This window comes from Ursus arctos, unplaced genomic scaffold, assembly GCF_023065955.2.
Source record: "Ursus arctos isolate Adak ecotype North America unplaced genomic scaffold, UrsArc2.0 scaffold_14, whole genome shotgun sequence".
Lineage (NCBI taxonomy): Eukaryota > Metazoa > Chordata > Mammalia > Carnivora > Ursidae > Ursus > Ursus arctos.
The window spans coordinates 16,281,697-16,304,924 of NW_026622808.1; the positions used below are offsets into that span (position 1 = coordinate 16,281,697).

General features: G+C 49.8%; 1 protein-coding gene across 8 annotated transcripts in view; it reads right to left on the reverse strand.

Annotated features, from left to right (window-relative positions):
• Positions 1-23,228, reverse strand: part of RFX2 (regulatory factor X2) — a 91,235-nt gene that overhangs the window by 49,120 nt on the left and 18,887 nt on the right. For 3 of the 8 annotated variants that reach the window (XM_048226430.2, XM_048226429.2, XM_044378008.3), the window contains exon 1: positions 8,422-8,562. The exons of the other annotated variants lie outside the window; for them this stretch is intronic. The gene's annotated coding sequence lies outside the window, so the exon portion shown is untranslated. Of the gene's footprint in view, positions 1-8,421; positions 8,563-23,228 lie in introns of those variants that run through there. 8 annotated transcript variants of the gene reach the window in all.

Below are 23,228 nucleotides of genomic sequence, written 5' to 3' on the forward strand. Positions count from 1 at the left end.
AGAAAGTAATAAGTACGACCAAAGAACTCGATAAATTAGATTTGTGAAAACTGAAAACTTCTGTTCATTAAAAGACTTCAAGAGCACAAATCAGGGGCACCTGGAGGCTTAGTTGGAGGAGCATGCGACTCTTGGTCTCAGGGTTGTTAGTTTGAGCCCCATGTCGGGTACAGAGATTACCTAAAAAAATAAATAAACTTAAAAAAAAAAGATTTTATTTATTTATTTGTGAGAGGGAGCAGAGCGAGAGAGAGCACATGAGCAGGGGGAGAAGCAGAGGGAGAGGGAGAAGCAGACTCCCTGACGAGCAGGGAGCCAGACACGGGGCTTGATCCCAGGACTCTGGGGTCATAACCTGAGCCAGAGGGAGATGCTTAACCGACCGAGCCATCCAGGGGCCCCTAAGTAAATAAACTTCTTTTTTTTTTTTTAAGGATTTTATTTATTTATTTGACAGAGATAGAGACAGCCAGCGAGAGAAGGGAACACAAGCAGGGGGAGTGGGAGAGGAAGAAGCAGGCTCATAGCGGAGGAGCCTGATGTGGGGCTCGATCCCACAACGCCGGGATCACGCCCTGAGCTGAAGGCAGACGCTTACCGCTGTGCCACCCAGGCGCCCCAGTAAATAACCTTCTTAAAACACACACACACACAAATCAGTAAGCCACAGTCTGGGCTTTGCAAAAAATATTTGCAAAACATGCATCTGACAAAAGGCTTTTATCCATAATATGTAAAAAGCTCCTACAATTTAATAAGAAGACGACAACCTAATGGACAAAAGACTTAAACAGGCTCTTCACAAAGAGATCCAGATGCCCACAAATATATGAAACAGTGCTCAACAGTGTTAGTCACTAGGGAAATGCAAATTAAAACCACAATGAGATACCAGTAAACCCTTGCTAGAATGGCTAACATTAAGTCTCTCAACAATGTGAGCACAGGCAGAAATCGTATCTCTCACACACTTGTGGGAATGTAAAATCATACAACCATGTCAGAAAAAACGTTTGACAGTTTTCTAGAAAGTTAAGCCCACCCTTTAGCCCAGAATTCCTCTCTGGGGTGTTCATCCAGGAAATATGGAAACACATCTACAAAACAAAAAACAAACAAACAAAAAACCCCTGTACAGAGGTTTATAGCAGTTTTATTCTTAAGGGCCAAAAAGTGCAGTAACCCAAATGCCCATCATCAGGAGGAGATGAGAAACTGTAGATTGTGCTAAGTTAAAGATACAGATTGTAATCCCTAAAGCAACCAATTAAAAAAAAAAAATACAAGAGATGCGGCTAAAAAGCTAATAGAGGAATACTCCCTGGATATCACTGATTAATACAAAAGGATGAACTCCGATATACACAACACCCGGGTCAATCTCAAAGTCGTTACGCTGAGTGAAAGAAACTATCTGAAAGAGGGGCGCCTGGGTGGCACAGCGGTTAAGCGTCTGCCTTCGGCTCAGGGCGTGATCCCGGGGTCCTGGGATCGAGCCCCACATCAGGCTCCTCTACTATGAGCCTGCTTCTTCCTCTCCCACTCCCCCTGCTTGTGTTCCCTCTCTTGCTGGCTGTCTCTATCTCTGTTGAATACATAAATAAAATCTTAAAAAAAAAAAAAAAGAAAAGAAACTATCCGAAAGAGTACAGGACGTAGAACTGACAAAACTAACCTAAGGTTTAAAAGAAAGATCAGATCAGTGTAGAGGAGGCAGGAACCCAGGGGGAAGGGACGGGCAGGAACTTCCCAGGGAGGTGGACGGACATATTCTCCATGAGAATAGGGTATGCATTACACGGAATACCCACTTGTCAATATTACACAGTCGAGATTTGTGCATTAATGGTATGTAAATTTTAACCGGAAAACCGGTGTAAAAATATAATCATGGCATGGAGGGTGTGGGGCGGTGGATGTAAGTGGCAGGAGACGGCACAGTGATGACAAGTGTACAGCCTGGTGATAGCTGCACCCGGTTCATTATACTGGGTGTTGATTTTGTAGATGTTTGAATTTTCCACACTAAAAAAGTTAAATAAAAAACCCACCTGGCAATCAGTTTTCAGCCCCAAAGGGTAAGTGCCAGCATGTTTTATCACTGCCTTTCTCCACAAGCTCTGGTCTGCTGTGCTAGCAGCCCTTGGAGATGAGAGCAGTAGGTCAGGTGGTCCTTCTAGAAGGTGGAGGCCTGGATCTGGGTGACCCCTCCACCTGGCAGAACAGGGGAAGGGAGACGGCTGGCCCCACGGTCAAGGGCACCAACCTGCCACATTGAGCAGGAAGCTCGGGAATCCCTCAATTCTGCTGGTCAGGCTCCTCAGTGACAGCAGTCACCCGAGACCCCTGGACACACTCTGGTAGGTCAATGCGTGGGTCTGCGCTTCTGCCCTGAACTTGAACGTGCCACAGGAACTGGGTGGGAATCACTCAGGGACTGTCTTCCCTGCTTGCTCGATCAGCCTCATTCGTCCTCTCTCCTATTTCTCTGCCCAAAGCCAGGGCCCGAGCATGCTTTCTCTGACCCCCTTCATCTGTGGCCACTCTCGACTGGTCCCAGGGGCCTCAGGATGGCCAATAAAAAGGAGAGGCCTCAGATTCGAGCCATTGCCCAGCTTGGCAAGGTTGGCCCCAAGCTCCCCCTGGCTCAGAAACACACCCAGTGTGTTGTTTGTAAGCCTCGCACGTTTCATTGGCCATCTGGTCCCAGATGAAGACACACTTGAGGAATGAAGGGGGCAAGTGTGGCCTCACTGGGTGGTGGAGAAGGCACATCAGATCGGGGGACGCTGCCAGGGACACTCAGCAGGGGGAGCCTATGCGAGGTCTCCCCTGAGTATCAGTGAGGGGCAAGGGGGACTGGCGGGCAGCAGCCGGGGATCAGGCCTGATGAATGGATCTGCCCCGGGGCACAAAGGGAAGAGGCTTCTGTTTACAGGAAAATACTCCGGTTGCCTAGTAACCAGTAATGACAGGAAAGGAAACGCAGAAAAAGCTGAGGGCAGCTCTGGGCCCTGCTCCTGGCGGGCGCTGACTCACCGCGACCTGAAGCAATCTCATTTCTATTCCTGTTCCTCCATATGCCAAGCGGAGGGGTCACCTGCCTTACATAGGTCTCCTCGTATTTAGAAAACATCTTGTCATCTTCGGGGTGACGGGGTAACGAGCAAGAGCAAGCACAGCAGGTTTTTAGTTACCTTCGCTCTGATTGGCCAGTTAACTTCCACTTTGGGGAGACACATGGCCTTTCCCTTTTCCTTTGGGGAGACACGTGGCCTCCTCAAAGCTATCAGTTCATGCTCTCCTGGCGCGTGGCGGCATCTGGATGGCACCAGGCTCCCCTGGCCCCCGAGAAAGCAATTCCTATTTTCCCCACAAACAAGCAGCGACAAGTCCAGAATGCTCTCAGAGAATACTGGTTGTCTCAAACCCGGCGTCTGCCCCGATGCTTGTGTTGACATTCCAAGTGGCAGTATGCTGACCAGAAAAAGTCATGTCCATTTGCTTCTCTTGGCTCCCCTTCCCTCTGAGTGCAAGGTCTAAGGAGCAGGTGATGCGAGCTGTAGTTTCTGTCCGCACGGTGCCTGCTGGCCTGGGGCTGGGGCTTGGCCCTCAGGACAGCCCTGCTCAGCTCCAGGCACTGAGAGGCGACTCGGATGTTTGGAGAACTTCATGTCCATCTCCTCCTTGCTGAAAAGTGTCTTCATTAACTGCACGATGGTAGAAACCACATCCTTTCCTGCGCTTGGATCACAGCCAAGGCACTCACCAATGGGCACCGAGGCAGGGCTCCCAGTGGGCACTGCTAATGTCGGGCTGGGTTGTTCTCCGTAGGGGAAGGGGCGTCCTGGGCACCGTGGGGTACTGATCGGTGTCCCTGGCCCCCACCCACTGCACGCCAGGCACCTCCCTCTGCCGGGAGTCTCCAGACACTGGCGAATGTGCCCCAGGGGACAGGATTGCCCCGATTGAGAGTCCCCGTTCTAAGAGAGGTGCAATGTCTGAGAAATGAGCTGGACAGACGGGCCTGGAGTGAAAGGGACGTGCAGGCAGGTGAGGAACAGCAAGGATAACAGGGCATTGCAGTCTGCTGGGCAGGAGTGGGAATTAGAGGCTGAAAAGGCCAGGCCCGGGAAAGGCTACCCACTGTTTCTAGAAGCATGGAGTCTCAACTTCCAGCGAGGGTGGCCCATTATTCCCTCTTTGCCTAAGCCGGTCCGGGTGCCCTGTCAGTCCTGAATTTTTCACTTTTTTTTTTTTTCCACAGCAATGGACTTGGAAGGATCAGAGCTGGCCCCGAGCTACTCTGGAATAAAGTATCTACAGAATTCAAATTCCTTTTTCTGTTGGTAAGAACTGGGCTTCTGTTCCTGTTTTCTTCTCCGTGGCCAAACGTTCCCTCGCTCTCCAGCAGAGCAGGCCCGAGCCCTGGAAGTTGGCGTCTGCAGGGCTCCAGGCAGGACTCAGGGGTGGGGCCCCATGAAGCCGCAGGCTCCTGTCCTCCTTCTGTCCTCCTCGGTGGGACAGGCTATTCTGATCTCAAAGGACAGTGGCCTTTCCCCCCCATCGTAATGGGGCAACACCCACTTACTTTCCTCTTAAAGAGATGTGATTTGACTATTAATTTAAAAATTGTCCAAACGAAGGTATGGTTACATCGGCTCACATGCAGTTTGGTTTTAGTTGCCCCTTACAATGTCATGGATTCAGGGGGAAACGTGAATTAAACAACCACCCGGCCTTCGCCGACATTTTCACCCAGCAAATATGCTTTTGGCAGGCAACCCCATTCCACCGCTTCTCTGTAATCACTTAAACGCCACCAGACTTGGTCTCCGACAAACCCAAAAGGCAACTTCTGTCCCTCAAACTTGCTGCTTCTTCCATGTTTCCTAAGCCACTGGACTAGTTCAAGTCACCGGGCATCTCCCTTGGCCGCCGGGCCACGTCTAAGTGGTGACACAGCCCTGATGTCTCCTCCGGGGGAACCACCTCCCAGGGACCTAGGGCAACCCCTGCCTCTTCCTCGCATGTTGGAGGCTCTGGGTCAGCCTCCAGAGCAGCACTGCATGTTCTAAATCGAGGACGAACAGGAGTCTCACTACTGGGGGGGTGGTATCTGGAACATTCTGGCGTCAAGGGTTGAGTATCATGCCCCAGAAGGTTCCAGGCGGGCCCTTCACACTCATGAGGCAGCCCAGCCTGCTCTGGATGATCCAGACCTTCTGACACGAAGACTGTATTCAGAGCTAGCCTCAGAGCCCTGCTCTGTGAGCACGTCCCAGGAACGGACCCCTGGCTCCCTCCTACTTCCCGGCCCGCCGCTGCATCTCAGCTCCATCGCGGAAAAGACCCAGCAGCCTTCGTCACATAAATACGGCAGGTACAAGTTCGGAACACATGCTAAGGTGGCCGGTGCACCGACGGGCACAGGCTGTGGACTCGGACACAACGGAGCTCAGATCTGAGTTCTGTCACAGGCTGTGGCCGTGGCCTCGGTTTCCTTATCTGACAAACGGGTGGGGAGGATGAAGTGCAGTGATGGGTCGGACCCCAGCTGGTGACGGATAAATAAAGTACGACCTCGTGGCAAGGAGTGAGGAGGACCCTGAGGACACCTGCGGCGGCAGAAGCCAGCGATGTTGCTCAGCATTAGTCGTGCCCCAGGCTCTGGGAGAAGCAGGCTGCACGCGGGATCTTGCCTAACTCTTCGGGAAGTGAGTCCTTTATCATCCTCATTTTATTTTTATTTTAAAAATTTTTTTGTTTATTTATTTAAGTCCTCTCTACCCCCAACGTGGGGCTCAAACTCACAACCCCGAGATGAAGAGTCACACGCTCCACCGACTGAGCCTATCATCCTCATTTTGGAAACAACAACAGACCGAGACTCAGAGAGGTCAAAGTTAATGCCACTCAGGAACCGGAAGGGACCCGTTGATAATGGCCCGGACAGCACTCTTCCCCTCATCTTGCCCCACGAGCACCCCGTGGGTGCCCCCCCGCCCAGCTGGGCATACTCCCTGCCCCTGCAGACCGAGGCCATCTGCTGTCCAGCTTGTTGTCTGTGTCTCTCTCAGCCCTCTTCCAACTCACGAGCCCCTCTGCCCATGCGCCCTGCCCCCTTGGGCATATTCAGTCCTCTGAGCCCTCCCCACTCTGCCTCTGCTTTGCACACACTTCCCTGGCATTCCATGGAAAAGCCAGGCTTCCTCTCACTTCGGATGCAGTGTTTGAATAGGATGGTTACCGACCCCTCGGGCACCCTCAGTTCCATCCAAATGGAATTCAACGTGCCCGGCTCCGAGCCCAGGCCTGCACGACCGCGGGCCTGAGTTCAGGCCACGGTGCTGGGCTGCCTCTGCCAATATACGTCTCTGAAGAATCGAGGGTGGCCGGCGTGGCTACAGTGGTCCTGACTGGTAGCGAGGAGGAGGCTGGTGGCCATTCTGGCGTGGAGGGCCCCTGGAGGCTGGGACTGGTGTCTGAGTAATGGTGAGGATGGGTCTGATGGCGCCTGCCAGGATGGCATGGATGTGACCTCACAGAGCAGGGCTGAGGCTCGCCTGGAGAGCGCCGAGGACCTCAAAGTACCTGCCCCCCCACCATGCTAGCTAGAGCAGAAGGATGGCCGGGTTACGGAGCACAGAGCCGCCACCGGCAGCTTCAGGCTGGACCCAAGTAGCACTATGCCCAGCGATTAAAGCCTGCCACCCAGCCCCCCGTCATCTAGTGCAAGTTCCCCGGCCGCAGCCCTGTGGTCGCTGGAGCTGGGTCATTTTTGGCTGTGGGGGGCTGAGCAGCATCCTGGCTTCCACCCACTTGATGCCAGGAGTACCCCCAGTTGTGAAAACCCAATGCCCCTGAGGGGACAAAGTCAGCAGTGGGTGAGAGGCACTGCTTTGCCTTTTCTGGAACAGCTCATAAACTATAACCCGCATTTCAACCCAAGTTCCCAGGACATTATGCACATTAAAGTTTGAGAAGCCCTGCTCTGAGCCACCATTTGTCCCCCTCCCCACTCCAGACATTTGGGGCCAGACTGTTCTCTGTGGGGTGTCCGGAACACGGTGGGGACATGCATGGAGCACCCACTCCTCAGTCACGACAACCAAACACGACACCACCCAGTGTTCCCTGAGGGTCAGAGACATCCCCTTTGAGAACCACTGGTCTAACGCCACAGCCTCGCTAAAGCTGGTATTTCTAGACTTAACCAAGCCATTCTCCACGCTCGCTGCTCTGGGTTCTGCTTCCTATCTCCCAGTTGTGCAGTTAGGCTCCTGGACCAGCCAATCTTCAAGAAAACAAAGCCTTCAGAGTGCCCCCTACAGCCTGAGGGAGAAGGAGCAAGACAGGGACCAGGGGCCAGCCAGGAGCTCCCTCCTGAAGGACATCTGCCAGATTTTGAGCCCGCTGACCCCACCCCGCACTGGATGGTGCTGCCTGGTGACAAGGGCACTTCCTGTTCCCAGGAATGGCCAATAAGTATGAGCAATGGGCAGGACCTCCACAGCTGACTCAGGCAAAGAGGCCAGCTTTTCTCCTGCTGCCAACATCACGCCTGGGACCTTTCCAAGTGACCCCCCCACTCCTCTCTGGTCACCCCTTACTCTGGGGTTTCAAGAGCAGAGGAAGGGCCGAGCTGAAAATCAGGAGCTTCACCTAACATGGGGCCGCACTGGAGGGGCCCTAAGCGACCAGCCGGCCCCACACCTTCCCCAGCGGGATAAAGGCACCCAAAGATGTTAAGCACTTTGCCCAAGCTGCAAGGCCTGATGGGGGGCGAGATCTCCGTGGGGAAAAATTTTAAATGATCCCCTTAGAAGAAAATGTATAAATGAGGCAACAGTTCCTGAAAAATGGCTTGCCCAAACTGGAACTGGGTATAAACTCATTTCCTGGAGCGCGCAAGTAGCATTTCTTTGGAAGGACTCATCTTTCTCAGCACAAAACTGATCTCCAGCTACCCTGCTGCTACAGGTTTCAGGAAGAAGCCTGTCTTCGCATTAATCTTCTGGGGAATCTTTGTGTAAGTCAGAACTTACTCATTTTGATTCCACGAACACCTGACGTAACTGGAGCTGAATTACTGCACCTCACAGGGCTGGTGGCTAACGAGCTTGCCACATATATATGTGCGTGTGTATATACACATATACACACGCACATATATATGACCTGCTTTTGTTTGTTCTAGAACACAAATGACATCCCATTATATGTTTTGGCTGCAAAAGAAAGTTGGGAAGCTTGTTCAGACACATGGTCCCGAGCCATTAGCTGGAATGCTGGCACAAAAGTACCACGGACATTTTCTCGGGGCATTCAGCTACAGAGTGAACTGCCCTGGCAAAACAAAAAAAACAAAAAACAAAAAACAAAAAACCGACCAATCGGTACAACTAAAGCGAATCTCACCCCGGAGCTGTCTGACTGACCGCGGGCGCTGTGTTCTGATACAGGAGGCGCTGCTGCGGTTGCTGCTGCCTTAGACAGACAGATTGCATTCGAGAGAGATGAACACGGCAGGATCAAGTCCCCACCAAAAACCTGCACTGACGAACATTTCCCAATTTATAGCCCTGGCGGGTGGGCGGGGCGCGCAGGGTGGGGCGGGGGGGGGGGGCGGGGAAGAAATGTGTCACCGGCTTTGAATGAAGTTCAGGGGCAGTGTTTACCCAAGCAACGAGAGCCCTGGTAAACACTCGCTATCTCTGCCTTCCCGGAGGAGGAGGTGGGGAGGGACACTGTCTTCATCAGAAGCGTCCCAGTGGCTGCAAAGTGCCCGTGGTCAGGGTGAGGGTGTCCCACTCCTGGTAGTAGGGACACACCTGCTTCCCCAAGAAAGCGTAGTATGCACGTTCCCCTGAGAGTCACCTGAATAGCCAACTTCTTAACGGGAAGAGCAAGGAACATTAAAGAACCAGAAGGCTCTGGGTCCAGTTCCTGTCGCCAGCCAAGCTCATGTGTGGATGCTTGTTTCCCCGTGTGGCCCCCTGGGTTCCAGTCCTGGCTTTTCTGATATTCTCCAGCAGCTGCAAGGAAAACGTCAAGCTAGAAAGCACTCGAGAAGCAGGTTGGCCAGGTAATGATTTTACAAACATGAGGAATTCAATCAGAAAAAAAAAAAAGAAATTCCACTTAAGACTGAAATAAGTCTCCAGTGGAGAGCAGTCTACAACATAGTCAAATGGCTGAAAGTTGTTTTTTCTCCCCCTTCCATCAGCGTCTCTTGCTTTACACAGGATGAGATGTCAAAATGACAGTGTGCTTTCTTCCAAGGAGACCCCAGGTGGACCCGGGTCTACCTGTCGTGGCAAATCAAACTCAAACATAATGTTGTCAGAGAAAAATAGATGCAGATGTTCAATTAAAACCTGGAGTCCGCGGTCCTGGCGCTCTGTGCCGGCCCTCATTGTTTGCCGAGTAACAACGGTTGCCAGGGACAACGCAGTCCACTCCCGTCTCTAAGAGCCTGTTGCCGGGCAACAGCAAGAATACTTCCCAAACCAAACAATGTCATCCCCGGAGCAATCCCCTCTATCTCACATTAACCAGATCTAAAAAAAAACCCTCCCAAATATGTAATCTATTATTTTCAGAAGCCCTAAGAGAAAGGCAAATGATCTCTTCTCTATAGTAACCAAGGGGGAAACAGTTTACCATATTTGTTCTGAAATAACAAAACCCAAGGAGGACCAACTCTCCCCACGGTCAGCATCATAGCAGGGCCTTCTACAGTCCTTCCTGGTGCTGGGAGGAGAAAGTGCCTTTTTCTCCAAGAGGAAAGAATTTATTTCTCATCGGGCAAACAATGTGGGATATTCATAGCTGCACACGGCTTTTCTGGGCAGTGGTTATACAAACTAAAACAAACTGGGGATTGAGCTTTCTGAAAAAGAGGTAAGAACAGAGGAGTAGATACCTAATTTAAAAGACTTTTGAAAATGTCATGTGTGCAGATAAATAGGTTGCAAACCACATCATTGACTCAGCATTAGAAATGCCTCCCGGAACTTTGTGGGAAGGAACCCAGAGCATCTGGAGTCCCTGCGCCTCCTCTTCCTGCCCCACTCAGCAAGAGGAAGAGGAAGAGGAAGCCAGGCCTGGGAAGCATGGGGACACACAGCCCCAGAAAGAGGTGACAGGGAGGTCCCTAATGTTGGCCAATCTTGACCCACAGAGGAAAAACAAAAACAAAAACCTAAGCTAACCTCAAAGCCAATTCGGCCTTGGCTCTGTCCAGAGACGTTCGGGCTTTGGAACTTGGAAGGGAAGAGGACAGCACCCCATCTTATAAGGGGAGGGCAGAGTTCTAAGGGGATGGTCTTACTTGGGGGGCGGGGAGCATGGCCAAGGATCTTAAAACATGCTGGCAGCAGAATGGGAAGCATGCCGCTCCAGCCACACTGGGTCCACATTTCGGGTTATAAAGGCATCTGGCACTAACAGATTTGTGCGCGATTAGGGCATACCCTTGTAACTCTCAGCCCAGGTTTGGCCTCTGACAAAACCTGGCCTTTGAGACAGACATGACTGACACAAAGAAACTTTATTTTCATAAGAGAGCATCTAGGAAATGCTCTTAGAATAAACAGGTTGGAATGGACATGTCTCCTTGAGAATAAGGGGAAGCAGATTCCACAGGGTTAAAATCTGAACCTGGGCTCCAGGGAGATAGAGGATTTGAAGCCAGACTCTTGGGCCATTAATGTGTGGCAAAGTGGTAACGCTGATCTCCAGCCTGGAGGTGAGACCGCCAGCAGCCCTGCTCCCACCGCCTGGGGGACACTGCCAATTCGGCTTGGACGCCGCATCTGAAGGGAGGCTCTGACACACAGCTGTGAGGGTCCCAAACCCCATCTCTGGAAAGAGGATTGACACGGTAGGCGGTCCTACATGCATTATTCATTGATCTCAATAAAAAATATTGAGTGCCTAGCATGGGCCAGGCATTGCCCAGTAATCAAAACAGATGAAATTCCCTTCCTTTATGGAGCTTATATTCTAGTAGGTGGTGGTGGGGGGGAGGATAGAAACCGTAAATAAAATAAGAAAAGTTATAGTATGTCAGATGGCGCTAGATGCCAGGGGGAAATGAAGCAGAGACAGGGGAGTATTGGGGTGAGGTGGGGGTTGCAATTTTTACAGGAGTGCTGAATGCCTCCCTGAGAAGATTCATGAAGGACACAAGGAAAGTGAGGGATGAGCCATTCAGATATCTGGGGGAAAAATCCTGTGGAGGGAATAGTCAGTGCAAAGGCCCTGAGGTGGGACCATGCCTGGCTGGTGACCCGAGCTGAGTGAGCCAGGAAATAAGAAGGAGGAGAAAGGGCCCCCACACACAATCATACAGGCTTCAGCTTTTGCTTGCGGTGAAGTGGAAGTGATCAGAGGGTTTCAGCCCGGGGATGACCCAGACCTCACTTGGTTTTAACCAGGTTCCTCTGGCTGCTGGGTTGAGAAGAGGCAAAGAAGGAAAATGATGGAAACAGAGGGAGCAGTTAAGAGGGTAGTGTCATGATCAGGTGAGAGATGGTGACGTGGCTGAGCCTGGATGATAGCAGTGGAGGGGTGCAGAGAAGCCAGAATCTGGATAAATACTGGAGGCAGAGTCAGTAGGATTTGCTAATGGGCTGGATGTGGAGTGTGAGAGAAAGGAGTCAAGAGTGTCTCGAAGATTTTTGGCAAGTGAAAGGATGAGAGCAGGAAAATTGCAGGAGAAGCAGGCCTGGGGAGCACTCAGAAGTGGAGTTTTAAAGGTGCGAGGTGTGAGAGGCTCTTAGACACTAAGTTGGGATGCTGAGAAAATCAACAGATATATACGTGAGGGCCTGAGGGCAAGAAGTAGGCTGGAGCCATCAATGTACAGATGGCCTGGGCTAGAGTATTACTATACAGATGTACAGATGTGTAGTGTCTCAGGATATGGATTGGAGCCAGCAGTGTACAGATTACCTGGGCTAGACTATTAGTATACAGACACATAGATGTGTAGTGTCTCAGGATGTGGACTGGAGCCAGCAGTGTACAGATTACCTGGGCTAGACCATTAGTATACAGATGTATAGATGTGTAGTGTCTCAGGATGTGGATTGGAGCCAGCAGTGTATAGGTGATGTGGGCTGGAGCCATCAGTGTATTGATGGCCTATTTAGCGCCATGAGCCTGGCTGAGCTCATCAAAGGAGAGCAGAGAAGAGGCCCAGGGCTGGGCTCTTCAGCTCTCCACCATTTAGAGATCCTGAAGAGGAGGAAATCCAGCAAATGAGACTGAAAAGGAGTACAAACAAGTGGTGTCCCGAGCGTTGATTGAATTGGGGGCTGAGAATTGGCCACTGGATGGATTGCCGTGGCACGAGAGAGCAGTTCCAGGGGAACCCTGTAAGCAAAGTCCACAGAGATTGACATGGATTCAAGAGTGACCAAGAGTTGTGGAACTGGAGACCCCAGGCACACACAGCTCTTGAGACATCTCTGCTGCAAAGAAAAGGAGAGGAAGGGGATGGCCACTGGAAGGGTAAGACCAGTTGAGAGAGGATTTCTGAAGTGGAAGAAGTAACAGCAGGTGTGCATTGGGATGGGCAGGACCCAATGGGAGGGACTGGGTACCCGAGAAAGAGAGGGGAGAATGGCTGGTGGTGTGTTGGTGGACGGGATGGGATGGAGAGATCTTGCAGAAGAGAGGAGGGGTTGGCCAGAACTTTCACATGGACATTTGTCCACCAGCCCAGGACAGAAAGCAGAGCCTCAACCCAGATGCAGGGAGGTGGGGTTTCCCCAAGTCATCTTCGGGAGTTCTCAGTCCTCAATCCCATCCCTCAGCCACGGGATCCCCATGTGATGATTCCAGGGCCCTCCTAAGTCTACTCAAGCCCTGGAGAGCCAGAGTGCCAGCCCCTGCAAAGGCTGCTGGGAGGCTTCTAACTCACTGAGGAGGAAGGCTGGAAGCCTTGGAACGGGAACTGGACATCGTACAAGATGACTCAGGTCTGCAGATCTCACATCAGAGCCCAGGCTGAGAAGGGCGTGCTGGAGCTGGGGATGAGCCCATCTCACCATGCAAGGGTCTGAAAGTTTGTGTTCCCCCAAAATTCATATGTGGGAACACCTAATGCCCAAGGTGTTAAGGGGGGGTCTTGGGGAGGGGGTTAGGTCATGAGAATGGAGCCCTAATGAATGGGGTGAGTGCCCTTATAACAGAGGTCCCAGGAAGCTCCTCCCGGCCTTCCACCCCGTGAGGACATAGCAAGAAGTGTGTAGCCCAGAAGAGGGTCCTCACTGATTGTGCCAGCACCTCATCTCCGAACTGGGAACAGTACATTTCTGTGGTTTAGAAGCCCGCCAGTCTGTGGTATTGTTACAATGAACTGAGCCAGCCCCGTACTCGCCCCCCACCCTGTGGTTTTCCCCCCAACAGCCTTACAGAACCCACTCTTGACGTTTGCACCCCACACACGATTGGCTCTTTTCATTGCTTCCTTTAGAATGACTATATGCCCTTTTACAAATCCACCAAAACGTCTGATCCTTCCATGCCGCAATATTCCTAGAGACTAGTTCTAATATGCCCAATTTCTCTACCATGTCAACGTAGAAACATGCAGGCTTAAATAAGAAGTCCTAGGGTCACACTGAAAAACGAAAGTGTATTTCTTGCTAAGTCATGCTTGAACTATGCAAGATTACCCCAAAATTTAATGTAAGATAAACAAGTACGGCCGGGAAGCCTGCTGTGGGAGAGGCAGAGGCCGGCGGCTGGGGCCACAAGCGCACACAGCCCTGGGCCAGCGACATGGTGCGCTCTCGCCTGCAGTGGCCCTAGGTCTTGGGGGACAGCTGCCCCTCGGGGGGCCTGGGACTGAGAATCTAGTCAGAGATCCCGTCAGCAGGACCCAGGGATCACTGAGGGAATGAAAATGAAGCAACGAAAGGCAGAACTGGAAATGTTTCTCCAACCTGTCCTCTCCCTCCTCGTCCAGTCTCTGCCGACCAGTCATACGAGAACAAATGGACATTCTATTTCTGTCCCCGTGAAAGTATCAACCCCAGTGCAAAACAGCTTTAAAAAAATGTTAAGCTCATTATTCTAATTAAATCCAGAGAGAGAAATATTGGAGATATTTTAGGTTTTAAAACTAACCCTAATTAATTCTAAGAAGATACACTAAAATTGATTCCATTTTAGAAAGGCATTCTAATGATAAGGTTGTGGGGAAATGTGTTTTCTTTTGTTTTTTTTTTTTTTAATTTAAAAAGGTGCCATAAAACCTTGAAAATATCTTAACTGGCTTTTCTAGCGCATAAAGATTTGCGATGGGCCCTCGTCTTCCTCAGCAGACGCTCTCAGCTGGCGCGCGGCTGGGCAGGACTGTGGGGCAGGGGACCGGGGAGCCACTCGCACTGTCCCGCACAAATGCCCGGCTTTGTGAGCTGCTGGTTTTGGATCTCCGTTCCCAGCTCCGTATTAAGTCAGCTCCCCAAGCAGAGCAAAAGAGAATCTTGGAAAAAAACTGGAATAAAATGTTCTAACTCTGCTTGGAAGGTGGCAAGAGCCACAGACAGGAGTCCTTGAAAACGTAACTCGAGTAACGGTGAGCGGCCTCCCCTGGCCACCCGCCCCCCAGGCCCCTCTCAGGTCCTCCCAGGTCCAACACTGCTTCCACCCCTCGATGCTTTTTTCTAGAAGTCTCAGGGCTGACGTCACCTAGCTGCTGGGTGATCTTGACCGTCCCTGAATTTGAGAAGCATTCGCTACGACTTCAGCGTGATTTTTTAAAAGGTAAGTACTTGAGAGATTTTCATGCAGATGAAATTTGAAACTATTGGGATAAAGAAAAAAGTCAGGTTGAACCTATAAAAAGCCCTCTGAGGCTTACTACCAACTGGAAGAACGAAGACGCGATGGCACCCTGGGAAAGGCAAATCTCTCTCACGACGCAAATTTCATGCTTCAGATGCAATCAAACGTGGATGGCTGACCTCGGTGGCACGGGCTGACTGGCCCTCTCTGGGGATCTGAGGCATCTACCCGGCCGCTTGCTCAGTGCACCTTGGTGAGGAGAGCGTCTGTGGGGATGCAGGACACCAGCAGAAAGCTGCCAGTTGCTTCTCTCTCTCGCCGACACGAAGTGTGCATTCTGTCCTCTCTTGTGCGTGACTGTGGCCAAGCACACGAGGACTTCCTGCGGCCGCGAGATGGGCCTCCTCAGGCCGTGGGGGCTCTGGGCAGCGCCCCAGTCAAGGTCAACACTCCAGCAGACAGAAAGAGGATGGAGGAAGGGCAGCCCCGCCTTAAGCAGCCAACCTTGGCCCCAAAACGGGGACTGCTGGGCCCAGGTGGGGGTAGCTGCAGCAGGGTGCACCTAGGGCAGGGGTGCTCGCCGAGAGAGAGAAGCACCGAGGGGTCAGCGCCCTCCCTGCTGCGTTTCCCCTCACTCCTCCTCTCCTCCCGGACCAGCACCTTCTGCCCCTTGAGTGCGCAACAGGGGCAAGCGTCCAGGGCCTACATGTCTTCTTGACACACAGCACAAGCAAAGCGACGACACCAGATAAATAAGACAACACTCCCTCACCGTCCTCCTTCTAGCCGACTACAGGCAGCCAGGCACTTAAGGCTCTCAGAGCTTCCAGTTCTTGATTGGTAAATGGAGAAAAGAAAGGCTGCCTACCTCTGTGGGTCACTGCGCTAATGAAAATGAAGCCCAGAGAGCGAGGCGTTTCACTGCCAGCCGCACACACAGCACGTGCTCGATAAATGTCAGTTAATGCCGTGGCTGTAATTCACACTGTTTTACGGTGGCCAAGAGCATCTGCCGATTTGGGCCTATTTAACTATCTGAAACTCTAGAAGCAGTGATGCGCTTTGCTATTTGTGATTTCAAAAACAAACAAGCGTGATCAACTCCTCAGGGAGCGCCTCGTGCTGTGTGCTAGGCTCATTCCAGGGCATATTTGTGGGGTTCGTCATTCTGGCCAATACTTCATACTCCTCTCTGTCCCAGCGTCGAGCCAATGGAGCAGCTCTCCTTCCAACTTAATACTGCTGCCTTACGGTTATGAAAATTACATTTTATCACCGCCCCTTGTCCCTGCTCAGGAATCCCGTCCTTCCGTGCAGACCTCAGACTGGCTGCGGGGGAAGCGGAGGGTTCCTGCCCAAAAGCAGGGTCGGCCTCCGAGCACCCCTCAAAGCCTGGGACACGTCCGAGCCTGCGCAGTCAGAGAATGAGGAGCTTGCTAGAAGCCGGGTTTCACTTCTCCCTCAGAATTTATCCTGGAGAAACACACATGTCCGAAGAGGCAAATGGCCAAGCACTAGATGCCAGTGTCCATCACAGCGGGATTCATGGTGGCCCCAAAGTAGAAACAACCCAAATGTCCATCAGCTGATGAAACAAAATGTGGTCTATCCATACAACGGAATATTCTTTGGCCATAAGGAGTGAAGCTCTGACTCACGCCATAGTGTGTGGACCTTCAAAACACAACGCTCAGTAAGAGAACCAGACACAAAAGGCCACACACATATCGTATGATTCTGTCCATGTGAAATGTCCAGAACAGGCAAATCCAGACAGAAAGCGGGTGCCAGGGCCTAGAGGAGGGGGCCGTGGGGTGACTGCTAACGGGGATGGAGCTTCTCTTTGGAGTGATGGAAACGTTCTGGAGTTAGACAGTGGTGATGGGTATGTAACCTGAGGATATACTAAAATCCACTGACTTATACACTTTAAATGGGCCAAGTTTATGGTAAATAAAATATATCCCAATAAAACTGAAAAATTAGATATAAGGGTAACATATCCCTGGTGGCATTACTTGAAGTCACAAAAAATGGCAAACCGCTTAAATGTTCATCAGTAGTGAAATCATTAAATTATGGTACATCCCTGCTATGAGGCTATGATGCCATCAAGAAGGATGAAGTGCGTTCTCTGAGGAAGATCTCCAAGAGGGGCGCCTGGGGGGCTCAGTCAGTTAGGCGTCTGCCTTCAGCTCAGGTCATGATCCCAGGGTCCTAGGATTGAGCCCCACATCGGGCTCCCTGTGCAGTGGGGAACCTGCTTCTCCCTTCCCCTCTCCCCTCCCCCGCCCACACTCAAGCTCTCTCTCTCTCTCCCTGTCGAATAAATAAGATCTTAAAAAGAAAAAAAAAAAAGATCTCCAAGCTATATAATGCCTGGCACATAGGAGGCTCTCAAATACTTCAAGAATAAATTTATGTAAAAAAGATGAAGCTATATATGTTATAAAATAGGTAAATTCATTAAAAAGGTCTAGAAGGACACAAATTACATTATTAACAGTGCTTTCTTTCCTCATGGGAGGTGAGGGAGACAGGAAGATGAAGAGAAACTTTTGGGGTGGCTGGGTGGCTCAGTCAGTTAAGCATCCGACTCTTGATTTCAGCTCAGGTCATGATCTCAGGGTCATGACATCGAGCCCTGCATCGAGCCTGCATAGGGCTCTGCACTCAGTGCGAGTCTGCTTGTCCCTCTCCCTCTGCCCCTCTCCCTGCTCAGGCTCTCTGTCTCTCTCTCTCAAATAAATAAATAAAATCTTAAAAAAAAAAAAAAGAGAAACTTTCATTTCTTAACTGACTTCTGTAGATGATGGTCCTTTATAGGAACACGCCTCTTCTATTACTTATGTATCATTTTAAAAACTGTGATAACATTTGTAAGCCCTGGAAAGCACATCAGTTCTTATAAATTTGCACACCGTGCCTAGTAAAGATAGTGTGTCCAGGGAATGCCACTATTGTTCAACTCACTTGATCAACCCTATGCTCCACTCTTACAGGCTTTAACATGAATTCGACATTGAACACCAAGAGGAAATTTCCCGGACAGACCAACAGTGGTGCATTTGTACAGTGGAATACAACCCAGCGAAACGGAGAACAAGCTATCGATGCCTGCAACAGCATGATGAATCTCAAAGTCATCACGCTGAGTGACGGGATGGGGAGCAGAGCATGGTGGCCAGGGGTCAAGGGTGGAATGAGGGTCCGACTGCAGAGGGGCAGCTCAAGAGAATCCACTGGGGTATTGGAACGGCTCTGTGCTCTCTTGGTGGGTGGTGGTCACAAGGATCTATGTGTGTTTACTATAAATAAACAAAAAGGAACAAAGTGAATGTACTGGGTACCAGGCACTACACCAGGTTCTATGAACAAGCCAGATCTTGGGATGCTGACATCCTCATGCAGGGGAGTCAGACAGGAGGCCAATCACCAGATATACAAGGTTATTTCAGAGAAATCTGGGCCGGGACAAAAGGAGACAGTGGAGGGACAGAGCTGGGGGGGAGAGGTGATGAAAAGGGGCTCCCAAGCTTTCGCCAGGCCAGTTAAGGGTGTTGTGAAGGATGGCACTGAGCTGAGACGTGGCCAGACATGGGGAGATGGAAGAGAAGCACTCCCAGCACAGGGAATAGTAGGTGCAAAGGCCCTGTGACAGGGGAGGGCAGAGGGCTGGAAGTAGCAGCAGAGACCCTGAGGGCCTGGCCAAAAAGTCTGGATTTTATTCCAGTTCCCGAGAGAAGCCCCAGAACAATACATTCTGGTTTACATTCTTAAAAGAGCATTCTTCTTATACTACTGGGAGAAAGCGCAAAAGCAGGAAAACCAGGGAGGAAGCTCCCATGGCATTTACTATTTTAAGATTTTAATAATTAATGCTTAAGTTCTTAATTGAGCTTATTAAGACCTATATATGGAAGCTGGACAGGAAACACATCATTTTATAAAGAAGCCAAGTAACATTATAAGCCCAGTAAATGAAGGGTTAACTAATTATTTAGTCACCACGAAAGTAAATGATGGCCTCTACAATTTTAATGCAGATAATTATACACTTAGTCAATCATCACAGCCCACAAGCATCAGCTTGCTTATTAATTCAGTGTTAGCCGTCCCTATTGACTTATAGATGCCATTATCCAAAAATTAAATAATTTACAAGTATACACTCACTTTTTAAAAAAAGACACATAAAAAATAGAGGACAAGGACAAGCCGCTGAATCTGTAGTTTGGTTATAGTTATGCACCAGTAGGGATTAATATAGCACATTGATTTCAACCCGGGTTGGCCAACTTTTTCTTTAAAGGGCCAGAGGCCGTTTTTGGCTTCACAGGCCATGAGGTCTATGTCGAAACTACTCAAATCTCACTGTTTCTAGAAAGCTGCCAGTGCCCTTATGTAAGGCATGGGCGCTGGGTTGCATTCAAGAGTCTTACTGGCGCCTGGGGCGAAGGAAATCAGTCAGCAATCCTGATCCTGCCTTTAAAATGTTGATATTTTGCTCATCAGGGATTTCTTGGTGGCATTTGTTTTGATTTTTTAAATACTGCATTAAAATATTACTTATCTTGATGACTGAGTTTTTGGGGTGACTTAAATTTTTGTGCCCAAGGTGAGTGCCTCACTTGTCTCACCCTAGTCCTGGCCCTGGTCCAATAAAACTTTATTTATGGACAGTGAAATTTGATTTTTCTATAACTGTCACGTGCCACGAAATATTCTTGATTTTTTTTCAACCACTTGAACATGCAGAAGGTATTCTCAGCCTGTAGGACTCAGATTAAAAAAAGAGGCAGTGTGTCCCATGTGGCCCCGGGGCATAGTGTGCCGACCTCTGTTTTCGAAGGCCCTTTACGAAGCATGTCTGGTTCATCCTCCTGTTCTCAGAAAAATACCTGCTATCTAGATGGCACTCAGATGACTGAATAAATGAGCCCTATTTTCTCCCTTCTGAAATTCCTGCTCAGGCGACTTATCATTCTCTTCTCACCCACCAGGTGCCCCGAACACATCAGCACCCAGACCCAGAGCTCCAGACATCGTATTTGGTGCAGAGCCCATCTGAGCGTACCTCGGAATCGGGCCTCGGTGTGTCCCGTGCTTTCCTATCCCGTAAGGACCACTGACTCGCAAATGTAATTCTCCAAGTGGGGGTGTGCAAGTCAAATGAGTTAATTACATACGCGCCATCCAACGAGCATACGAGCACAAGATAAATTCGTAGAGTCTTTACTAAAGCTATGATCCTGGGACTCAGCAGGTGAGGTGGGACTCCCGAAATATGAACTATGGAATAATATGCCTCCTTTAATATAATGCTGGAAAATACAACTGGAAGTGTCTATTATTATCACGTTTAATTGTGGTAAAATATAGAACAGAATTTGTCATTTGAGCCGTTTTGTAAGTGCACAGTTCAGTGGCACTAGGTGCATTCACGTTGTGCGAACATCCTCACCCTCCATCTCGCAAAAACTGAGACTGTCCCCATTAAACAGTAGCCCCCCCATCCCCCTGGCTCCCACCATCTACTTTCTGTCTCTATGAATTTGGCTTCTCTAGGGTCCCCACAAAGGGAGAATCATACAGCGTTTGGTCCTTTTGTGACTGGCTTAACTCACTGAGCATAGAGTCCTCAGGGTCCATCCGTGTTGCAGCAGGTGTCAGAAATCCTTCCTTAGAACGCTGGACAGTATCCACCGAACCACACTGTGTTTATCCATTCACCTGTGGATGGATGCGGGGAGACTTCCACCTCTTGGCTATCGGGAAGCACGCTGCTGTGAACGTGGATGTACAAATATCTGTTCGGGGCTCTGTTTTCCATTCTCTGGGTACACACCCAGAAGTGGAATTGCTGGGTTACATGGTAATTCAATGTTTAAGTTTTTTGAGGAGCCGCCTTACCGTTTTCCACAGCAGTTGTGTAGTTTACGTTCCTGCTAGCAGTTCACAAGGGCTTTGATCTCACCAAATCTTTGCCAACACTTGTAATTTTCTGTTTGGGCGTTTTTTAAATGCTAGCCATCCTAAGGCTGCAAAGTGGTCTCGTTGTGGTTTTGATCTGTGTTTCCCTAACGACGAGTGATGCTGAGCACCCTTTCATGTGATGGCTGCCATTTCTATACCTTCTCTGGAGAAACGTCTACTCAAGTCCTTTGCCCACTTTTTAATTGGGTTGTTTGTTTCTTTGTTGTTGTGAAATTGTGGGAGTTCTTTACATATTCTGAATATGAACCCCTTACCAGATACACGATTTGCAAATATTTTTCCCATTCTGTGGGCTGCCTGGTCGCTCTGCTAGTAGTGCCCTCTGATGCACAAAAGCTTTTAAGTTTCCTGAATCCCTATTTATCTATTTTTTCCCTTTTGTGACCTTGTCTTCGGTGTCGCATTCAAGGGATCACTGCTGAATCCAACGTCATGCAGATCTTCCCCTATGTCCTCTGCGAGTGTTGCAGGTTTTAGCCCCGACAGTTAGGTCTTCGATTCACTTTGAGCTAATCTTGTGTGAGGTAAGGGTCCAACTTCCCTCTCGTGCAGGTGGATATCCAGTTTCCCAATACCATTTGTTGAAAAGACTGTCTTCCCTATTGAATGGTCCTGGCACCCTTGTTGGAACAAGATATTATAAAGAAGTCTTTAAAGTAACAATATGCGAAGATCTAATCTTGCCGGAGAGGGCGCCCGAAACATGAAGACATAAATGAGGTGATTCTACCTCCCCCTGCAGTGGTGATGGCTATGTCTGTGCCTGCCTCTTATTTCTTTCTGCCTTCCATGGTGACGTCCTCATGATTATTTTCCAATGGAATTTTTGTGCAGCTGACTGCACAACTCTACAGAGACACAGACAGCACATGAGGACCCTTGCCTTCTCTGTTTATTACCAGAGTGCTAGATTGCCACCTAATTTCTGGCCCTTCTAAAAAATCCAGAGAATGTTTGGAAGTGGTTTAAACTCTGCAATATGCCTGTTCGAATAGCTACAGCAGGATCCAATAACTCAGTCTGTGGATTCACAAGGGTCACACTTCAGAGAGTCCATGAACTTGAACTTGAACATGAAATGTAAGGGCAGGCACATGTGTTTACATCTGTTCTTCTGGGGAGAAATTCCCAGCTTTCAGTAGACTCCGAAAGAGGTCCAGACTGAGGAGAGGTTAGGAACCACTGGGCTGTCATGACATGTGGATTTGTCTTTTTTTTTTTAAGTTTATAAACTCAAGGACTATAGTTTGGAAGAGCCTCATTGTATAACCCAGGCAGGTTGGTGGTCTTTAGAAGAAAGTGACACAATTCTCTTCCTGGAGGAGGGGCACGATGGTGGCCCTGGGCCCCAGTCACATACGGCAGAAACATGGGGCCAGGTGACCGTCACAGGAGTCAAGTGAGTATATGCCCCGTGTCTAGCAGGAAGCCACAGTCTGGCGGCAACTAGTCTTCTTTCCCACCACCCCACATTTAGGAAGTCAAACAGTTCAGGAACGGGTTGTGCTGGTAAATAGCTGTAGCTTCAATGGCCACCTCGGCAATAATTAAGCCACAGGCCACCAAGCCCAGGAGTGGCACAGATTTGGAACCTGAGAAAGAAACATCTGCCAGCGGGGAATAGAGAGGAGAAGGAAGAAGAAGTCACAGTGTTTTACTGTGTCCACCCCAGCTGAACGAAGGAAACGGACCTAATTTGCCGTCTTCACTGGCTACGCTGACCAGCCCCGCCACAAGGAGATTAAGGTGAGGCCCCACTTACTCGTATCCCGGAGAAGCCCGGCACCAGTCCTGGCTCTAGCAGTGATTCCTAGAACGTCTTAATTCTTTTTTTTTTTTTTAAGATTTTATTTATTTATTTGACAGAGAGAGACAGCCAGCGAGAGAGGGAACACAAGCAGGAGGGTGGGAGAGGAAGAAGCAGGCTCCCAGCGGAGGAGCCTGATGTGGGGCTCGATCCCGTAATGCCAGGATCACGCCCTGAGCCGAAGGCAGATGCTTAGCGACTGAGCTACCCAGGTGCCCCTAGAATGTCTTAATTCTAAAAAACTCGGCTACAACAAAAGATTTTGAGATCATGCAGAATTCATTTTTTTTTAAAGATTTTATTTATTTATTCGACGGAGATAGAGATAGCTAGCGAGAGAGGGAACACAAGCAGGGGGAGTGGGAGAGGAAGAAGCAGGCTCATAGCGGAGGAGCCTGATGTGGGGCTCGATCCCAGATCGCCGGGATCACGCCCTGAGCCGAAGGCAGACGCCCAACAGCTGTGCCACCCAGGTGCCCCAATGCAGAATTCATTTTAAGTGGGATTTTAGCTCAATCTGAAATGGCTAAAATGTGGAAATAGCTAGCTTTTTTTGATCTCTAAACACTGAATTCCTCCTTACTGATTAGCCATCAAGCATTTTTAACTCATAATTATG